Source organism: Leopardus geoffroyi, chromosome A1 (assembly GCF_018350155.1).
Source record: "Leopardus geoffroyi isolate Oge1 chromosome A1, O.geoffroyi_Oge1_pat1.0, whole genome shotgun sequence".
NCBI lineage: Eukaryota > Metazoa > Chordata > Mammalia > Carnivora > Felidae > Leopardus > Leopardus geoffroyi.
In genome coordinates, this window is record NC_059326.1 from 49808145 (window position 1) to 49831276 (window position 23132).

At 38.5% G+C, this 23132-nt stretch overlaps 1 protein-coding gene across 12 annotated transcripts in view; it reads right to left on the reverse strand.

Annotated features, from left to right (window-relative positions):
• Window positions 1-23132, reverse strand: part of TBC1D4 (TBC1 domain family member 4) — a 196421-nt gene that overhangs the window by 75449 nt on the left and 97840 nt on the right. The window contains exon 1 of one of the 12 annotated variants that reach the window (XM_045479387.1): window positions 3313-3422. The exons of the other annotated variants lie outside the window; for them this stretch is intronic. The gene's annotated coding sequence lies outside the window, so the exon portion shown is untranslated. Of the gene's footprint in view, window positions 1-3312; window positions 3423-23132 lie in introns of those variants that run through there. 12 annotated transcript variants of the gene reach the window in all.

The window sequence follows — 23132 nt, forward strand, 5'->3', positions numbered from 1 at the left end:
CAAATCTTCATCTCTCACTTGGTTTACTGCACACATCTTTTAACTGGTGTCCCTTGCCCCCTTCAACCTACTCTCAAAAGCCAAAAGATCCTTTTTAAACTGAAGTAGAATCCTTTTTAAACTTACTTCACATTACTCACCTGCAAATCCTCCAAGCTGCCCATTTCATTAAAAGACAAGATCCTAACAATGCCCTAAGGCCCCCTCGCCATTTGCATGTGATAAATGTATAGATTAAATATGCCCTGTGGCCACATGTCCTCCATATGACCTTTAGTCAACCTAGATTTTCATCTTGTCATCCTAACCCCATTTCCTAGGACCTTACTCCTAAACTCCATCGCACTCTGCAGCAGCCATACTGGCCTCCTCAGAGCCATTCCTGGGACATGCCCGCCACATTCCTCCCTCAAGGGCTCTGAGCTCCACGCTCCTCCCCTAGTTAACTGCATGGCTCACTCTCTCACCTCATTAAATCCATGCTAATACCACCTTGTGAGGCAGCACCCACCCCCACACCAAAACACACGCACAAGCACATGCACACGCTTGCACGCACACTGACATAGCCACCATTCCCTGGATTTTTCCCCACTTCATTACTCTCTCTATATAGCACTTATCTCTTTTAACATCCTGTATAATTTCTCTGCCAGAAATGTAGACCCTACGAGGGCAGTGATTTCTGTCTTTTGTGTGTGTTTTTTTTCTTTCATTTTTTCCTTGTATCCCAGAACCTAGAATGATTCCTGGTACAAAGTACATACTTATGTTGGCCAACGGAAAACAAAAAAAAAAAAAACAAGAACTTTCTGGATAATTTTTACCTTTGGGAAAGAAGATAATTTTATATTCAGGGCTGCTTCACATTTAGACATACGTGATAGATCTTCAAATCTTCTAGCACCAATTCTAAAACCGGAACTTCTCTTCACATAATTATTTGGGATATACTGACAGAACACTCACAGGTTAAAATCATAAGAATTTTGGGGCTCCTGGGTGGCTCAGTCAGGCGATCGACTTTGGCTCAGGTCATGATCTCGTGGTTTGTGAGTTTGAGCCCCACGTTGGGCTCTGTGCTGACAGCTCAGAGCCTGGAGCCTGCTTCAGATTCTGTGTCTCTTACTCTCTCTGCCCCTCCCCAACTTGTGCTCTGTCTCTGTCTCTCAAAAATAAATAAATGTAAAAAAAAATTTTTTTTTAAATCATAAGAATTTCAGCTTGCTGGTCAAGTACTTCCTTTGAAAGAATAAAGTCCAAATGCTATAATTTCAGTGACTACCCTGAACACCTGACCTATCTTGGGAAAGAAGTCAGGTGTTTTGTACTAACACATGACCAACAACCTTAGGCCCCTGTCCTTTTCTTTTTGCCTTAGTATCTGACAAGGGCCAAAGCTAAGGAGAGTGAGCTAGACATTCAACCCTACGAAATGTAAAATGTTTCTAGAGGCTATTAGGCCTAACCCTGAGACAGATGGATGCCTTCTTCCTCACTAACCATATTTCACGAAATACTTTTCATCTAATTTTGCAATCCAAGTGTTCCTAAGTTTCCAAAGTGTCCTGTAGAGTGCAGAAGAAATAATCTGACTTGTTAACTGCACCATGAAATACAGATTCTAGTTACCTTTAATATTCTCTCTCAGGTCATGACTATCAACAGCTTTCCATGCCCTGGGATGACCTTTCCATGACCTGGGATGCCCCACCTGCTGAACTGACCTAGCAACACCCGACTCTGTTTTTCCTTATTGACTCTGTTTTTGCTTATTGTTACATGGAAAACACACATAAAACATTATACAGCCCCTGCCAACACGCTCAGAGCCCACATGGGGAGGGAGACACTGATAAAGCAAGGTCAGTAAAATATCAATAGTGAGGAAATGAATTATTAGAGAAACATGAAAACCTATGAGACATTTAATTGGAGAGGTCAATCAGAAGCAGCACAAAAGAAAGAAAACGCAGTCTAGTACTTGCACATACACATGATATTTTGGGAAAACGGCATTCTCCTCTAGGACAGTGTTGATATTTTTTATGTACATTTCTACATTTTTAATGAATTTGACTCTTTGTAGGTACTAAATGTTTCAACATCATTTCCCGCCCCCCCCCCCACTATTATTATACTGTAAACTCCTAAGTGGAGGACTGAGTGATGGTGATTTTGTTCTTACTAGAATTCTTCCATGTGACCACTGGGAAAGTATTCTGTGCTCAGAAGAAACTGAGTGACTATTGTCAGCAAACAGAGGTAATAAATAGTAACAACTACCTAGAATCCTGATAAAAGTTCTCTAGGACTGCTACAGGCTTAGTAAATTCCTGTTGCTAACTTGAAATCTGGTACCCCAAAAGAGGAAAGCCATAGCTTTTCACTCTGCTCAGTGCTCACCCAACTAGGAAGTGAATATACGGGTCAGGAATGTCTCCAGATGCCATAGAGCACCTCAAACTACACAGTCTAGGTGCAAAATCTAGTTATTCATACCCTAGCTGTGAATCATGCCAATGTTCAGAACCTGACCATGTCGTATGGAGCCTGATGAGGATTTCATGCCAACTAAAGGCAAAGGTTTTATCCTGTAGCAGCACATAATCTTTAACACAAAACAATGATAATGAAAAAGACTAGCCAAACTAGGGATCAAGAGGTTTGTAGTCTACCCCCAGCTCTGCCAGGAATTTGTGATATTCTGCATCCTAGAGTTTCCCTACCAGTGAAAGGGGGCGGGGGGGGGGGGGCGAGATAGATGGTCAATAAGACCTCATCCAGACCCAAATTTCTGTGAGTTTATTTTTGCACCAATGTCAATACAGGAACAAGGAGATGGAAAATCAACTCTACTATTAAACCAGAAATAGTATAAGTCATTGAAATGATTCGTTTTCATTAACACACAAGAGTCGATTCAGCAAACAATAAATGAGCAGGGCATTTTTTCAATGCCTCATAATATCAAGAAAAAGCACAGTGCCACCTTTAGCCAGTATGTTGTTGTTACACCTTCAGTGATCTCACTAAAAGAATTTAGATTCAAGTATTAAAAGGCAGACAATAGCAATTCCTCACTCTAGAGAGAAAAACAAAAAAATGTCACTAGATCCCTAGATGCCCTGCTGTGGTTTCTCATTATCATGATTAGTTATCACACTCCAAGAAATCCAGGGGTATTATAAAAATTATACTCCACCTGACTTCAAAAGAAAACAAATTTTACAAGAACCACAACTGATATTTAAAGGCCTAGGCAAACACTGGAGAAAAATCTGGATAGTAAAAAGCAGTAGGGAAAGGTACCTTTGGTCACGAAGCCAGTTGAAAGTCATTCTCTAAGAGCTCTAGATATGCCAAAGTGATATAGTCCTCAGAATTAGCCTTTTGTCACACTTCAAAAGTTCTCTCTCTTTTTAAATAAGCCTGTGGTAATTCCGTTAGATTTGTTAAAGTCCACGTTATCACTATGCAGCCAATTATAAAAGTCCCCAGGAATAACTGTGATTGCTTCAAAAGTAAAGTATTTCCTGACTCTGCAATCAGGAAACACACTGATTGTTCAGGACTAAAGAGCAGAAGTTTTAGCTTTCTTTAAAAAGAAACATTTTAAATTTGACAACTATTGTCTTTCTTAAGCTGCTTAAATAATCATAAGTGTCTAAGGCTTATTAATTATGAAGACAAGAGAAGATTATAGTACAATGCCTTTTTTACACAAAAAAAATGGTGAACAGATGAACCTCAGTAAGCACTTAAAATGGATATAAATATGAGTATGAGAATAAACTTAAACCATAGTTAAAGCAAAAAATAACTAGGCAAATTCTTTTACAATCAATATGAGCTTAACCGCTTGACTCATTATTAATCATTTTATAATACTTAGAGTAGGCACAGAAAAATTTAAATAAGTACAAAAAAGACGGGGGAAAGGATTCTTAAAAGTTGAGGAAATACACAAGGAAACATTTCAAGTAAACTGATAAAGCTGCCTAATGATAAGAACTGAAAATTTAAACTAGTCTCAAAGAGAGACAGTATGGAAAAGAAATATATTTGCTTTGGAAGTAATACATGCCTTTAGGGAGAGGGCAGATTTCCCTCCTAAGTATGTTTTACTCAAACTTTTAAGTGGCACCTGGCTGGCTCAGTCAGAAGAACCTGCAGCTCTTGATCTCAGGGTCATGAGTTCGAGCCCACAATGGGTATAGAGATTACTTAAATAAATAAAAATTAAAAAAAAAAAAAAAAAAGATCAGTTTAGCATTTGGAGAAAAGACTGATTTGATCGCTTGATGTTATAATTTCTGTTTGGCTTTCAAAAGCTTATCTTCAACCAATGGAAAGTGATAAGACAGCATATATGTGCCATGAAATAGTTCACCTATGCTAAGGAAACACTACCCATTACCTGAAAGTGCAGAAGTTTTTCCAGCCCCAGTGACTCTGGAAGCATAGTCTGTGTTGTCATTTTTAAGGTGAGGCTGTCTGACAATCTCAATAAGAAATAAAATTGATTTTTTTAAACCATCTTAACTTTTACCTGAAAGTACTTAAGCAATTCTTTGTATTTGGTTAAAAATATAAATTATAGGGGCACCTGGATGGCTCAGTCGGTTGAGCATCTGACTTCGGCTCAGGTCATGATCTCGTGGTTCACAAATTCCAGCCCCACGTCAGACTCTGTGCTGACAGCTCAGAGCCTGGAGTCTGCTTTGGATTCTATGTCTCCCTCTCTTTCTACTCCTCCCCAGCTCGTGCTCTATCTCTCAGAAATAAATAAAAACATTAAAAATACATATTATTATTTAAGGTAAATTTTGCATGGTAAAAAGAGGTCTCACTATCACTAGGTCTAGATTCAAAATTACTAGAGTAATGCAGGGTTTTTAAACTCACATAATTATAAAACTAAAGGTTCCCTTATGGAATCACTGATCCCCACTATCTTGTTTTATAGATGTGGAAGCAAGCTATTTACATCAAAGTTAAACCAATAAGGGGGGGGGGGGTGAAGGATGACATTGCAGAAAAGAGACTCATCTTGTTTTATAGATGTGGAAGCAAGCTATTTACATCAAAGTTAAACCAATAAGGGGGGGGGGGGGGGGTGAAGGATGACATTGCAGAAAAGAGACTCTTTAGAGCCAAAGAAAGCCAAGTATCTCCGTAACTAAAACCACAATCGACCAAGTTGCGAGGGTTTTGATCCACACAGACTTGAGTCAAGACAGTTTTCCTCTCAGACCAGGCTTCACTTCTTAGATATTCTCAGCCACTTTGCTCCAAACTCATTTTTTGCTCAGCTCTTCTCTAACTGATGTTTCTTGCTGGCCTCTGAGTTAGCTCAAGCTTCAGAGAGGGAAATTCTTAAAACCTTTCTGCTAAATTCTCCCCTTCCATTCTGTCTCACTGCTGCTGTCATTGAATCCTGTTGCTGGACTTGTGCTTTTATGACTGTTGCAAATTTACAAAAGTGCCCTCGGTAGCAGTTGAGTTTGGTGCTAGAGAAAAATAGCATAACAAGATGGAAGATGGGGTAAGGAATAAAATGGTGAAGGATTGGCAAAGGCAGTCCTTTTCAAATTCCCTTTCAAGAGGAAAATCACGATTGTAAAAGTGGATTCATCCCTAGCATGGTATATTAGAAACATACATAACATGAAGTTAGAAGTCTTGAGTTTAAAGCCCCATTCCAATATCTATTATTATCTGTGGTAAAGACACTATACATCCTTCTCAGCCTCTGGTTTTTCATTCATCTGTAACATGGAAATTGCCATGTTTATTTCAGAGATAATAAAGTGGGAAAATTAAATTAAATGTGCAAATGTGCCTGACACAGCGCTGGGACAGCGAAAGAATTTAATAATGTTTAATTATGGGGCACCTGGGTAGTTCAGTCGGTTGAGCATCTGACTTCAGCTCAGGTCATGATCTTGCGGTTAGTGGGTTCGAGCCCCACATCAGGCTTGCTGCTATCTGCCTGTCAGCACAGAACCTACTTCAGACCTTCTGTCTTCCTCTTCCTCTCTCTGACCCTCCCCCCACTTGTGCTCTTTCAAAAATAAACATTAAAAAAGTTTTTTTAATAATGTTTAATTAAATCTACAGTGTAAGTAGGATTTATACTGTAAAGAGGAAGTGAGAAGCTGCTGATAAATTTTTTAAAAAATGTATTGCCTTTCTGAAATTTAAATTGCAGTGGGGGGAATATAATACATAAGTAAAATATAAAGGGTTCTAGATAGTGAAAATTGCCAAAGAGAAAATAAGTGCAGGGAAGGGGGACAAAAAATGTGGAGGGAATGGCAGAATAGCCACGATTTTAGAGAAAGGACTCTCTATAAAATATTTGAGTAAAAACCAGAAGTCAGCAAGGTGGTGAGCCATATAGATATCCAGGGGAGGAACATTCCAGGCAGATGGAACACCAAGTACAAGGGCCCTGAAGCAGAAATTTGCCTGGTGTGTTCAGGGAACAAAGAGGAGCCAGTGTGGCTGGATATGAGTGAGTGAGCAGGAGGAGACTATCACTCACAATAGGAGACTAAAGAGATATCAAAGACTATCAAAGAGGCCACTGCGGAAAACAGGAGGCATCTCAGTCATGCAGGGCCTTGAAAGGACTTTGGCTTTTACTCTTGGTGAGAGCGAAAGCTACTGTAGAGTGCTGAGTTAGATGCTTAAGGGCTCCCATTGCCTACTGTATGGAGGAGAGATGGTAAGGGTGAGGAACAGGAGCCATGGCACCCATCCAGGGTGAGCTAACAGTGGTTCACTGAGGAGCCACAGCCAGGGAAATGGTGAGAACCTGAAGGTTTCTGGATATAATTTTAAAGGCACGGACAAGGGGATCTGTTGATGGATGTATTGTGCCATGTAAGAGAAGGAAAGGAGGCACGCATGAATTTTATGGGTTTGGGCCAGAGGAACTAGAAAAATAAAGCTGCGGTGAAACAGGTTGGGGGTGGGGAGGCTTAAGGGAGGAGGAGCATAGGGGCACCTGGGTGGCTTAGTCAGTTAAAGCATCCCATTCTTGGTTTTGGTTCAGGTCATGATCTCATGGTTGTAGGATTGAGCCCCCTATCTGGCTCTGCACGCTGAGCATGAAGCCTGCTTGGGATTCTCTCTCTCCCTCTCTCTCTCTGCCCCTCCTCCTCTCTCTCTCTCTCTCTCTCAAAATAAACTTTTATAAATACATAAATAAACACATACATACATACATAAAATGAGCAGGAGCTTAGTTTTAGACTCATTCATTTTAAGACGCTTATAGACATCCAAACGGGGATATATACATGAATACACATGTCTAGAGCTCAGGGGAGAAGACAAAGATGAGAAAGAAAACTTGGAAGGTATTAGTATATGGATGGTATTTAAAGCCAGGAGATGAGTTCATCAAGAGAGTATAAATAACAGAGAGCCTGACACACAGACAGCTAGGCAGAGAGATTATCAGCAGGGACCAAGCCCTGAGGCACACAGTGCTTATAGTCTGGCAGATGCAGAGATGTGACCAAAGGAAAATACAGCAAGACCCAGGGGCAAAACCAGGCAAGAATGGTATCCTGAAGCCAAGTAAGAAAGGTTTCCAAGGAGGGAGTAAGCAACAGGAGAGGAGAGGTGACTTTGACAATAAAAGTTTTGGTGGGGTTTAGGACAAAGTTCTTACTGGAGTATGTTCCAAAGAAAATTCCAGGAACAAAATCCAAACAATAGGTACATGAAACTTACTAGGACAGCAGCTGTAGGTACAAATGAGTCAAAAGAGGGTTCTCTCCTAAATGAAGGAAATGACAGCTCCAATATCCAATCGTGAAGAGGAAACTGATGATCTGGAGGAAGAAGGTAGAATTGTGGAAAATGTCCTTAAGTAGGCAAGAAGAGATAGCATCTAGGGCACACTGGGCAAGTTTGAAGTGATCCAGGCACATGGACAGTTCACTTCAGAGGGAAAGGCAAAGTATAAAGGCACAGATGCAGGAAAATGGGGTGGGTCTCCTGTGACTCCTTGAATTTCCTCAGTAAAACAGAAAGCATGACCATCAGCTGAGGTGATGATGGGGAAGAAGATCAGAGTATGGAAAACTGAACAATGTAATTCAAGGCTGACTACAGGCAAAACTGTGAGGCAAAGTTATCTTTAGATCACTCAGGCTACACTTTCTATGCTCTAATGATGTTCAGTGTGACCCCTACAACCCTTTCATGGGAAAATGTGCATTTTAATCTAAAATTGAACTTGAGAACTCACATATCAGGTGAAATTCAGGATTCAGCCAGCAATTAAGAGAGATTTTGTACCTCAAAGCGAAACCAGCGAAAAGCAGGTAAACTGCTTTTTCTGCCCAGGATGAGACTGCGAGCTATGCTATATAAGTAATATTTACATAAGGAATACATTTTGGAAAAAGTTTGCATATAGTTAGGCAAAAAAGAAATATAATTCTTTTTTAATTTTTTTTTACATTTATTTATTTTTGATAGAGACAGAGCATAAGTGGGGGAGGGGCAGAGAGAGAAGGAGACACAGAATCCAAAGCAGGCTCCAGGCTCCGAGCTGTCAGCACAGAGCCCAATGCGGGGCTCGAACCCGCAAACCGTGAGATCGTGACCTGAGCCGAAGTCAGACACTCAAGTGACTGAGTCACCCAGGTGCCCCAAGAAATATAATTCTTGGGACGCCTGGGTGGCTCAGTCGGTTAAGCATCTGACTTCAGCCCAGGTCACGATCTCATGGTCCGTGAGTTTGAGCCCCACGTCGGGCTCTGGGTTGACAGCTCAGAGCCTGGAGCCTGCTTCCGATTCTGTGTCTCCCTCTCTCTCTCTGCTCCTCCCCTGTTCATGCTCTGTCTCTCTCTGTCTCAAAAATAAATAAACATAAAAAAAAAAAGAAATATAATTCTTTACCTTACTAAATAAGAGTAACACAGATTACAAAGTATTTGTATCACTTGTAAAAAATAATTCCATATTTCTTTATTGCATATGAATATTTATATAAGTATGACCAAAAAGGTAAAATAAGCAAAGTCATAACAGAGAAAGTCAAATTTCTTACACATATTTAATCTAGAAAGTTAATCTTCTATTTTCTAACTGTAATGACATAGAATAGGGGCATCCAGGAAGCACCCCTGAAAAGAGGTTATTTTTTTTAAGCTGGCACCATGAGACCACAGTTTCAAATGCAGCATAGCCCTTCACCCAACCACAGATCATTTTCAATGTGAGATCAACCTATTACTTTCTTACTCAACTAGATGATTTCCTGTTATCTTATTTGTGCTATTATTTGTTTCATACTCACATTTTTAAAAGTAAACAGTTCAAAATTGATTACACTCTAGCCAGCCTAAGAAAAAGAGAAGACAAATTACTACCAGAAATAAAAGAAGGGACATCACTATAGATCCCATGGAAATTAAAAGGATAATAAAAGAATACTATGAATCACTTCATTCTCAGAAATTTGATATCTTAAATGTAATAGACCAAATCCCTGAATGATAAAACTCATACAACAAGCAACAGATGGTCTAAATAGGTCTATTTCTATGAAAGAAATTATATTAATGATTAATAATTTTCCAAACCAGAGAACATCAAGCTGAAATAGGTTCGCTGGTGAATTCTATAAAACATTTAAGAAAAAAATTTATACCAATTCTCTACAATCTCTTTCAGAGGAAAGAAACAGAAAATACTTTCTAAGTCATTTTATGAAGCCAGTTTTAACCTAATACCAAAACCAGACAAAGATATCACAAGAAAAGAAAAACTACAGACCAATATCCCTCATGAACGTAGATGTAAAAATTCTTAACAAAATATTAGCAAATCAAATCCAGTAAATCATAAAAAGAATTACACACCAAGACCAAGTGGGATTTATCTAAAGTATGCAAAAGTGGTTCAACATTTGAAAATCAATTAATGTAATCCATCATATCAACAGATTAAAAAAGGAAAAATGATGGGTGCCTGGGTGGCTCAGTCAGTTAAGCGTCCGACTCCGCTCAGGTCACAATCTCACTGTTCCAGCCTTCAAGCCCCGCATCAGGCTCTGTGCTGACAGCTCAGAGCCTGAAGCCTGTTTCAGATTCTGTGTCTCCCTCTCCCTTTCTGCCCCTCCCCCACTGGTGTTCTGTCTCTCTCTCTCTCTCTTTCTCTCTCTCTCAAAAATAAACATTAAAAAAATAAATAAAAAATGAAAAATCACATGATCATATCAATAGATGCAGAAAAAGCATTTGACAAAATCCAACATCTATTCATTATAAAAACCCTCAGAAAACTAGCAACAGGGGGGAACCTTCTCAACTTGAAAAAGCCTTTCCACAAAAAATTAAAGCTAACAACGTACTTAATGATGAGCAGCTCAAAACATTCACACCAAGATCAGGTACAAGGCAAGGATGTCCACTCTCACCACTCCTCTTTAATATCATACTAGAAGTTCTTGCTAATTCAATAAAGCAAGAAAAGGAAACAAAAGGTTTAAATATTGGGTAGGAAGAAATAAAACTCTCTTTATCCTCAGATGACATAATTGTCAATATAGAAAACTTGAAAGATTGAAAAACAAACAAACAAACAAAAAACACCTCCCAGAATAAGTGATTATAGCAAGGTAGCAGGATACAAGGTTAACATACAAAAGTCATTTGCTTTCCTAAAGGTCAGCAACAAACAAGGGGAATTTGAAAATAAAAGCAAAACACTATCTACATTAGTACCCCCCAAAACTAAACACTTAGGCATAAATCAAACAAGATATGTACAAGGTTTATAGGAGAAAGACTACAGAACTCTGATGAACCTAATGAAAGAAAAATTAGATAAATGGAGAAATAATCCATATTCGTGATTAGGAAGACTCAATGTTGTCCAGAAGTCAGAGGTTTTCCCAACTTGATCTATAGATTCAATGCAATCCCAATCAAAATCCCCGAAATTTCTTTTATGGATATTGATAAACTGATTCTAAAGTTTATATGGAGAAGCAAACAACTCAGAATGGCCAAGACAATACTGAAGGAAAAGAGCAAAGTTGGAGACCGACACTACACAACTTCAAGACTTACTATATAGCTACAGTAATAAAGACAATGTGGTGTTAGTGAAAGAACAGATCAATGGAACAGAATAGACAGCCTAGAAATAAACCCACATAAATATATGTCAGCTCATCTCTGACAAAGTAGTGAAGACAATAGAGCAAAGATAGTCTCTTTAACAAATGGTGCTGGACAACTGGACATCCCCATGCCAAAAGAAAAGAAAATTACTCTAGACATAGAGTACACCCTTCGCAAACTCAATTATTAACTCAAAATGGATTACATACCTATATGCAAATTGCAAAAAATATGAAACTCCAAGGGTGCCTGGGTGGCTCAGTCGGTTAAGCATGTGACTTTGGCTCAGGTCATGATCTCATGGTTCGTGGGTTCGAGCCCTCCATCCAGCTCTGCACGGACAGCCTGGAGCCTGCTTCAGATTCTCTCTCTCTCTCTCTCTCTCTCTCTCTCTCTCTCTTTGCCCCTCCCCTGCTTGTGCACTCTCTCAAAAATAAATATTTTTAAAAATATATGAAACTCCAAGAACATAGCATAGGAAAAAATTTAGATGACCTTGGGTATAGTGATACCTTTTTAGACACAACATGATCCAAGACATGATCCATGAATGAAATAATTGATAAGCTGGATGTCATTAAAATTAAAAACTTCTGTTCTACAAAAGACATTATCAGGAGACCAATAGACTGGGAGAAAATATTTGCCAAAGACACTTCTGCTAAGGCACTATAATCCAAAATTTACAAAGAACTCTTAGAAACTTAACAATAAGAAACAAACAACCTAATTTAAGAATTGGCCAAAGACCTTAACAGACACACCACCAAAAAAGATAAACAGACAGCTACTAAGCATGCAGAAAGATGTTTCACATATGTCACCAGGAAATGCAAATTAAGACAACAGCAAGATGCCACTACATAGCTATTAGTATGGCCCAAATCTGGAAGACTGCCAACACCAAATGCTGATGAGGATGCAGACCAAAAGAAACTCTCATATGTTGATTGTAAGAATGCAAAATGGTTTAGCTACTTTGGAAGACAGTTTGGTGATTTTTTACAAAACTAAAAATACTGATTTCTTACAAAACGAAACATACTCTTATCCTACGATATAGCAATCAATCTCCTTGGTATTTTTTCAAAGGAGTTGAAAACATCTATTCACATAAAAACCTGCACACAGATATTTATAGAAGCTTTATTCATAATTGAACTTGGAAGCAACCAAATGTGCCTCAGTATGTGAATTGGTAAACTGTGGTCCATCCAGACAATGGGACATTATTCACTGCCAAAAAGAAATGAGCTATCAAGCCATGAAAAGACATGGAGGAACCTTAAATGCATATTAATATGTGAAAGAAACCCAGTGTGAAAAGGTTACATGCTGTGTGACTCCAACTGTATGAGATTCTGGAAAAAGCAAAACTTTGGAGACAATAAAAAAGGGTGGAAGAGAAGGGGGGGGGATGACAGGACAGAGCACAGAGAATTTGAGGGAAGTGAAAATACTCTGTGTAGTATTCTAATGATGGATATATGTCATTATAAGTTTTTCCAAATGCAAAGAACATACCATACCAAGAATGAACCCTAAAGTAAACTGTTTACTTTGAGTGATCATGATGTGTCAATGTAGGTTTATCCTTGGTAACAAATGCACAATTCTTGTGAGTCATATAATGAGGGTAGCTATATATGTGAGGGAGCAGGGGTATCTGAAAAATCTCTGTACATTCCTCTCCATTTTATTGTGAACCCTCAATTGCTCTAAAAAAATTAAGTCTTCTAAAAAAAGAAAATAGTTCAATGCCATTTGTATTTGCTCCAAGAAACACTAGAGGGAGCTTTCCTACATGAACTAGGGTACTTAAGCAAAAAAAAAAAAAAAAAAAAAAAAAAAAGCCTTTTGTAATGCTGAAAAACTGTCACTGTTTATGAAACATTATTACTACTGCTCCCATTTTGACTTATAAAATTAACCACTAACAAGTAAATTAAGTGACATTTTAATGGACTAGACAGTTTGGCGATAAAATTAATAAGTCTTCAAATAAAGTTAGACTGAAAAAGTTAGAATATACCAAAATCAGCACTTGATAACCTTGAATATGTCAGATAGTTTCAAATAGGACATAATAAACATAGTAAGAAAGCTAGGCCTTGCTCCTTTATCATGATCCATGAAAGTACAAAGCCGTCTAAACAAAATGCCAAAAGTGGACACTTTAGTAAGTAGTTCTAATTTATGAAATGTCTGAACCGATGAGAGGAGGATTTTTTTAACCAAGGCTTATTGGGTAATAGACTGGGCCTGGGGCAAAAAGGGAAGGGAGCGAAGGCTAAGCCCAGAGGGTCCTGGACTTGACTGGCTCTGGCTGAGATCAGTAGATAAAGCTGGAATAGTATCAGGAAGCAAAAAACACCATGCCTTTCTCAGAAACCTATTTTTGTCCTGGCCTTCCTTATTACTTCAGATATTCATACCACTACAACGGAATTCTCACCTTGCAAATGAAAATAATATGAAATTCTTGAACGTTGCTTCAGAGACGTGGGTTAATGTGCACACATTAACTGCTAAATGTGCATAGGTCTCCCTTCTTCAAAGAAGAAAAGTCCTAACTGCTGGCTACTCCAGGATAAAAAGGAAAACGTGCGTTCACTTATTTCCAGTATTAGGCTGGAAAGAAGGACACTAGTAAGCAAGCAGATGCCTAATCTCTGACCTCGGCTGGCATTTTCCGTGGGTGAAGGAAAAAATACAGTGTCCACACAGTGACTATGCATGCTGGAGCTCTATACTACGCTATCTCCAATCCCACAGTAGAATTAAACTCCTGCAAACAACATAAGTCATAATGGAGTATGCCTGATACGGCTGCTCCTAGTACAATGAAAAATTAGTATGTATAATCAAATCTTACAGCAAGACTTTCATTTCTGGTCCTCATTCTTTCTTCTTGTTTGTGACTATGGTGAACATCACCTAGAAAAGATTCTGATCAGAAAATACTTTTTTTTAGAACCCATACTAGCTTTTCAAAGATATTCCTCTTTATTCATTAAATATCAAAGATCTATTCCCCCATTCTCACCTCCCCCAACCCCGTGCCTTGTGTGGTCTGACTAAATACCAAAAGAGAGCATATAATGATTTCAGTGACTCAACCCCGTTTCTTATTGACTGCAGAAAACAGTAGGAAGTTTGAGCCTTTAAGAGTCCTGAAGAAAACATCCTTTCTAGGCATCTCATAGACATTTGACTGAAACCAGAGTAATAAATATAATACTTCCAAAGAAATAAACCTCTATTTTTGAAGTCTCTAAAATGTCACCATGTTGCTTGAAAGCCACCTGGAAAGAGGGCACTGTCATAAGTAGCCTTTGCCCATTACAAACCAGGCCCTATTCACCCAAGAATATGTCCTGTAGACAGAGATCTATCTCCTATCCCCTTTGACACAACTCAATCACATGACACCATTACCTTTCAATTAATTGATCTTCCATGATTCTGTTAAGATTTCAAGTAAACTTTGGTAACTCAGCATATGAAAGCTCCCCTACCTCCCACAAAAGAAAAGTATTTTTACTTAACAAATTTCACGTATGTCAAACATTGAACTGCCAAATTTTAATTCCTTGAGGATAACTCTCACTTTAGAATTTTAAAGAGAATATGTGACACTGAAATGTTTTTCATTATATAATAGCCTTAATTTTCTAATACTCAAAATGCTTCAGGGGCACGTGGGTGACTCAGTTGGTTAAGCGTCCGACTTCAGCTCAGATCATGATCTCACAGTTGGTGAGTTCAAACCCCGCATCAGGTTCTCTGCTGTCAGTGCAGAGATCACTTTGGATCCGCTGTTTCCCTCTCTCTCTGCCTCTCTCTCTCTCTCAAAAAAAAAAATAAAATTAAAATAAACATTGAAAAAACACCTCCTCCTATCTATTAAATGAATTCATGATTACACCAATGGGTCAATTACAATCAACATAACTGAAGATAAATTCAGGAAATCTGTTCAATGGCTACTAATAACTTGCCTGCATAGTATGTTAACGTGGCCAGAATTCATCTTCATAAAAATTCCAAAAACGGGATCTGAGCTATATCTTGCCAAATTCACAACTTCAGAGTCAGAAAGTAAATTCAAAGTAAACTAGCAGTCCTCATTTTTTTCATATATGGACTATTTTCAAGGAAGAATAATATTCTTATCATAAATCCTTTATGAACGACTTATCAGCTGAATTAGGCACTGTTTTATCTAAATGGCACCAATCTTAATTTACAACAAATAGTTCAAGAAGATGTTGCCAACCCTTGTACACAACCTCACACTGGCCCAATCTCTCTATCTCCCACAAAGTAGGCCACAATGAAGGGCATGTAATCCAAGCTGGACCAGTGACAGACACAGGGGTGGGTATGTGACACAAGACTGGTCAATCTGAGTCACTCCCTAATATTTTTCAAACAGAAAACAAGACTAGCTGTTTTCAATATACATCCTCAAGCTATTGAGGAAGTTAGTCTGGTACCACAGGTGGCCATATCCCTTTGCTGGAGAAAGCTAGTCTAGGGTAACACAGAAATGAAATGTGAAATGAAAAGAAAATTAAAACCAAGAGATGAAGAGAAAGAGCGCTGTGAGGTCATGTCCCTGGCTGTAGACATCCTTGGAAGTGTGGCTAATTAGCCCCGGCTCTCCTCCAATTCTAGGGGCCACGCAGAATCCTTTCATATGGGTGGTGGTTTTCACCTTCGCCTCTAAGAGTCCTACTACTATACAAGTCTATGTGGATTGCTGGGATTGGGTTCATCTGCCATGATGAAATCCAAAATAACAACTGGTTACAGAAAACACAAGTTCAATTGCCTCTCACATTAAAGTCCAGTGTGCAGGGGCGCCTGGGTGGCGCAGTCGGTTAAGCGTCCGACTTCAGCCAGGTCACCATCTCGCGGTCCGTGAGTTCGAGCCCCGCGTCAGGCTCTGGGTTGATGGCTCAGAGCCTGGAGCCTGTTTCCGATTCTGTGTCTCCCTCTCTCTCTGACCCTCCCCTGTTCATGCTCTGTCTCTCTCTGTCCCCAAAATAAATAAACATTGAAAAAAAAATAATAAAAAAATAAAAAAATAAATAAAAAAAAAAGTCCAGTGTGCAATACAAGCTTGTTTTGGTACTTCATCATGTCATTAAATATCAAAGATGCAGGCACTTTCTACCTTCTTGTTCTGAATTTGGGGACCACTCATGGTCCAAAAGAGTGGCAAGTGAATTCCAGGAAGCAGGATGCAAAGAAGGAAAGAATAATGAGAAAAAGAGAGCAAGGGTATGCCCCTCGCAACACACACACACACACACACACACACGCACACGCACGCACACACACGCACACAGGCACACAGGCACACACACACATGCACATAATGAACACTTTCTTTAAAAAGCTGCCACATAAAAATCCTGTGTGCATCCCACTGGTCAAAACTAGAGGGATTCCTAGCAGGAAGAGAGGCTAAGAAATGTAGTCCTGACTCTGAATGGCCATGTACCTAGAATAGAATTCTATCACTAAAGAAGGAAGAACAGACTGAATCAAGAACAACGTGCATTCCTGCCATGATTCCCAATGAACTATCAGAGAAAAGGCATCAGTCAGAGCCCCCCAATTAAGACAAACTAGAGATACATATGTCAGATGTATTTAAATCATATAATCATTCTAAAAAGAAAGGGCTCAAATCAAAGCTGAAGAAATATGTCCTTAAATATAAGACTGATCTAATTGTTCCAAAACTTTCCCAATTGAAGAAGTCAAAAACCTTATGATCAACCCTCAAAGACAGTCATGGGACTATAACTTCTCAGTCAAAGATAATAAAGCACTTCTGATAGTACTATCAGTAAGCTGCGTCTAGAGTCATCGCTGAAATTTGTAAGTATTTTTTCCAAATAGAGCCATGTTAGTCTGGTGGTCTCTATGTAAACTTTTACATGTCTGTAGAGAGAGAGATACATGTCTGTGGAGCAACCCACAAATAACCACCTAAAAGTTATTTCAAACAGTGGTGGGCTCCTACACATATTATTCTGGTATAATCACAAAGCACTAAGACCAACTAATAAGTACAGTTAAGATAAACTAAATTGTTAATTATGTTTCATCTTGGGAAATACAGTCAATTCATTCCAGCATGACAAACACAGGGAACAGTCACCTTTTAAACCAGCATTTGTCTCATTACAAGAATTTACTGAGCAGCTTACAGTTAACTATGTTGTCTGTAACTTTTCATTTTAATCTTTTGGAGTCTGTATTATAGAGATGCCTGACTTCATAAGTGGTATATAGGAGGTATAACAGAAACGTTTGTGGCTGGTTTAAAGTATTAACATTATACCTTCCGTGTAACACAGTGGAATCCTCCCGTTCCTAGACAGCTACCAAATATCAAAAACTACTTGCAGGGTGGAGTGGAGAGCCTTCAACTTCAAACAGAACCTTCAACTTCAAACAGGGTGACGCAGCTAAATGTCAAATATGCCCCACATTGTCTCTGGGAAATACAGCATTTGTGAGGGCTGGGACCCTGCAAGGGTGACTGCTATAGCCACATGCTTTCGTGCTTTATTCTCCAACACTACAGAAGAAGAGGTCAATGCATGTGCTAGTCTACCTACAAAAGCTTTCTTTTCAATCATTTAGGACTGTCCAGTCCAATAGGTTAGCTCATAGCTACAAGTGGCTACTGAGCACCTGGGATGAGTCTAGTACAACCACAGAAAGAATTTTAAAATTCTAATAATGTTAATCAATTTACATGCAAATTTTAAAACAGATGCCCTATTCAGTTACTAGAAACTTTCAAGTATGATTGGAACAAATTGCTATGTCAATCTTCTTTTCCAACTCTTAAGTTTAATGTACTCTAAATATAGATCCAGCATTTCCAGTGCAAATTTAGATTCTGAATTCAGAGGTGCTGGAAGTGTAACATACCTACTGGATTTCAAGGACTTACTACTAAAATGTAATATATTTCATTAGTAATTTTTTTATTACATGTCTAAATCATAACATTTTGGACATGATGGCTTAAATAAGGTATATTAATCTCACCTATTTCTTTTTACTTCTTTTAATATGTTACTAGAACATTTTAAATTTACATATATAGCTCACATTATATTTCAGCTGAATGGCATTGCTTTAGAATTCTGTTCTCTATGTATCCTTCAAGGGTGAAGTTAAGTGACATGAACTCTATGCAAATGCTATCCTGAATTCTTTAAATAGAAATGTTCTCCCCACACACACAAACAGCATACAGTAATCACTAAATAAATATTCACTGAATAAACTTCTAAGACATTCTTTTCATCCTCATGGTACTTATTACATTCTCACTTGTATATAATTAATCTTCTTGCCTTGTGTCTCCTAGAAGATTCTAAATTCCTTTCCTAGTAGTCTCTCTCATCTCATTATGTATTTCCTGCAGTCTGTCGGCTTCCTGAACTATTCGTTTTCATCTACTGCTCTCCAGCATTTAAACCATTTCTAAACTTATCACCAGTGAACTAACATACTCCTTCCTGGACAGCCCTGCAGCATTACACCAAATCAACTTGACAGTATCTCAAATACTCAACTTCAACTTGACAAAATGAAAAGATGAAGGAAAAAGCAGTAAAAACAAAAACCCATTCATTGCAAAAGACACAAAAATGAGCCCAAAGATTTGAATATACAATTACAATAAAAGACTTCTTCATACAAATACCAGTTAAACAGCTCTCTTATGATTCGTCTACAAGTTTATGGGTTGATTCAGGAAAAAAAAGAACTTAAAGAGTATTCCTTCAACATTTCTGAAGTAGACAAATAAAAATAATCCTTACATCTAAAAACAAACAAATTTCAGTGTGGTTAAAAGAACCTACGGAAAAATCTTTCAGGAACCCTCTTGCCTTTATTAAATATACCTAAAAATTTTGGAGACTATAAATATTGGATAAACACATAAGGTCTCTTTGAGCCTAGTGAACAGAATATGAAGAACATTGGGGCGCCCGGGTGGCTCAGTCGGTTGAGTGGCGAACTTTGGCTCAGGTCATGATCTCACAGTCCGTGGGTTCGAGCCCCGCATCAGGCTCTGTGCTGACCACTTGCTCAGAGCCTGGAGCCTGCTTCGGATTCTGTGTCTCTGTCTTTCTCTGCCCCTCCCCCGCTCACGCTTTGTCTCACTCTGTTTCTCAAAAATAAATAAATGTAAAAAAAAAAAAAAGTTTTTAGAATATGAAGAACATTAAAAGATCACTAATAAATCTTCCATGCAAACTGCCTCTAGGGCATATCAGCAGATGATAAGATGTCCTGAGAGAACCAGAAACAAGTGAGAAGAAAAGGGCCATGCAGCTCTTCAGCCTGAAAGCCCTTTTGCCACTGTTTCCCATCAGAGAAACTTCCCTCCCTTGCCCTTTCCAACTGTTGCCTGACCCTAGCGCCCAGCAGCAAACAGCAAGACTTCCCTCCAAATCACCTACAGCACTCAGCGCTTCCCCACCCCACACCACCCCCAAGAGCACTTAGCGTGCTATATTTAACCCCCCAAAGGTATCTCCCCCCACCACAGATGTGTCTCATGCCTTTTTACTCTATCCCCAGCACCAGGCTTACCACATATGGCTCCTACTCAATATATGTTTGCAAAACGAGTGAACAAATGAATAAGCAAACACATTATCAAGGAGAAAATGGTGGCTCTGCTCATCTTCCTAAATCAGAGTACTAACCAGGTTCTTGCCTAAACCCACAGTGTTTTCACTTGGGAAAACTGTACTAATCAAATTATGAAGGCCACCTGAAAAGCAGATGCCCACTTCAAAAAGAAAAGCTATGAGAGCCTTTGTGTGACCACTGATAATTTAAACACATGAACAATTTGTAAGTGAGTATTCGGCAAAGTTAGACCTTTATAAATAATATTTTCTATGGACTTTGTGCACTTTCTAGTAAAAAATAGCTAATGTTTATCAAGTACTTGTTATGTTCCAGGCACTGTTCTAAATGCTTTGTATATTTTATCTCTTTTAATCCTCAGAACCATCCTTTGAGATAATTCTATTATTATCTTCATTTTACTGATAAGACACTGCCCTAGATTCTGCAGATTTACTTAACCCACCCACTAAATCATCTTAACTGAAGCAAGAAAGTGAAGATGACAATTTTCAAATTGAGAAAAGGAGGAGATCAAAGGCTGTGTGATTAATACTAAAAACTAGACATCAAAACTGTCACATCTGTGTCAGTACTGACTTGTGATTAACTGTGTACACCAGAAAGTCACCATGTCCTGCTATGATCTGAAACGATTTAAAGTATTTTTATAAACATCATTATAATTCCATCTTCCAGGGCTTATTCATTAATACTAGACAGAAAACAAAAGGACTAGTAAAGCTGTTCACATATGGCTGCATTGTCAAATACCAGTATCTACTTGGTCAAGCTACCAGTAACACCTTTTTTTTGTTTGTTTAATTTTTCTTAATGTTTATTCATTTTTGGGAGACAGAGAGAGAGCACAAGCTGGAGAGGGGAAAAGAGAGAGAGACACACACACACAGAATCCGAAGCAGGCTTCAGTCTCTGAGCTGTCAGCACAGAGCCTGACTAGGGTCCTGAACCCACGAACTGTGAGATCATGACTTGAGATCAAGTTGGATGGTTAACCAACCCAGCCACCCAGAACCACCCCCACCCCCCGCCCAGTAATACCTTCTTAAACAGGCAGGATTCAACTGTTTTATGATCACATTATATGTTTACTATAGTTTCATATGTTTTTATAAAAATAACACATACTGTAAAATAATCAAATGTGGTTTTTATATTGCTTTGTTTTCTTTAATGATATAACCTCACTAAAAAAATAAAGTCATAAAGATAAGTACAAATAAGAAAATACTCATGCAGAGACTACCACTACTGAAATTTTAGTCTCATATGTACATATAGTTAGTAGATGTATAATTTTTTTGAACTGTGAACTCTTGGTGGTGAAGAATACAGTGACCACTAGTAGAGTTTGGTGCCACTACATTGATTCACAGAAAAGCACAAGCAGTTTTATCTACCATGGTTTATGTACCAGCCATGCAATGTCAACACAGTGAGAAGAACACATAACATCTTCACATTAGGAAAAGTTTGGTGACCCACCGAAAGTATCTCAGGGAACCCCACAGTTCTGCAATCACATTTGACAACTGTGGTAAGACAGCATTCCACCAAGCCCACAGTAAGAAAGTATTTGACACTGACCTAATCTCAGATGCATTCAATTATCTACTAAACTTATGGGCAGAGAAGTCATAATCAAAATATAATACCTTCCAAAATTGTTCCACCAGGCTCCAATACCTGCTCTCCAATTTACTGGCTGTGTAGCCTTATGCAAATTTATTATTAACTTCTTAAAACTTTAGGGGCTTTTCGTGTATAAAATGGTTTAATGACACCTATTAAAACGATTGTTGTAAGGATTAGAGAGTATACATGCTTGGCACACGATGAGCACTCGCGAAACGGTAGTATTGTTACTCACCATCTAGTCTGGGTTCGAATATTTTTTTTAGTTGACAGACTGCATATGCCAGACCCTTCTTCTTATACTTAAAACTGGGCAGCAATATGCTTATTTAAATCCTATCTTTATGACAACTAGAACCGTACTTTGCCAGGAATATTCCGAACACAGCTGGGACCTGCTGCTGTCAGTTATCTACCCTGCAGCCAAAATGAATCATAAACAACCTTGAAAGAGATTCAGAAAAAAAGACAAAAGCATTAATCATAGTATATATGTTTCATATTTAAGTTAAGTCACAACCACATCTGTTCCCTATGTACTTTTGTTAATTTCAGAGGCGACTGTTAGGTTTTTTCTTTTTTGTTCAGAAAAAGCACTGTGTATAACATACTAGTTTGTAGAAAAGCTTACTTTTATTTTACTGTTGTATTTCCAGAGTTAGGTTTCATTTTTTTTTTAATATTACAGATTATAAGACACAGTTAAGCAAACTAAAAAAATACTATAGAACAAAAAAATATACTAATCAAATCATTTTATAATTTTAAGAAATCATTTAATCAATTCAGAAATAGCAAGTATTATAATTTATAAATCCAATTTTAATAATCCAGTCAATTTTGTTATAGTCTGGTTGGCTACTGAATATCAATTCTAGGCATCAAGACAATTGTGTTAGTCAGTGGAGACAAGGGACACCAGAAAGTGTGGGCAGATAAAGGCCTGAAAGTTAACAAGTTAAAACAGAAGACTATGGAAAATTATCAGCAAATCAGAAGTCTGGGGTCCCGGAAGTCACAAAAGGAATAAATCCAGAACATGGGTGATTAAGCCAAAAATTTTAAATGGAAAAGGGCAAAACAGATTAAATGGAAAGTCAAGTCTTAATGGTCAGACGGTTCAATATCCAGGAGATAAGTCTATGTCCAGAGAGATCAGGATGTGGAATCAACTGAGACAGGGCTTTCTCTCACTAACCCAGCACCAGAGATCAAGAGTGTTTTTAAGGTGCGCCTGGGTGGCGCAGTCGGTTGAGCGTCCGACTTCAGCCAGGTCACGATCTCGCGGTCCGGGAGTTCGAGCCCCGCGTCAGGCTCTGGGCTGATGGCTCAGAGCCTGGAGCCTGTTTCCGATTCTGTGTCTCCCTCTCTCTCTGCCCCTCCCCCGTTCATGCTCTGTCTCTCTCTCTGTCCCAAAAATAAATAAACGTTGAAAAAAAAAAAATTAAAAAAAAAAAAAAAAAAAAAGAGTGTTTTTAAGATGCCACTAACTTCTGACACCAGGGGACTCTCTTCCTGCCACCTTCAGCAATCTTCATTCACCTTTGGGATTTGCATCTCATTTACCAATGTCAGAATTAAAATGCAATCAACGAAGTAAACTAGAATCTAACTCTAACGTTATGACTTACAACAGTA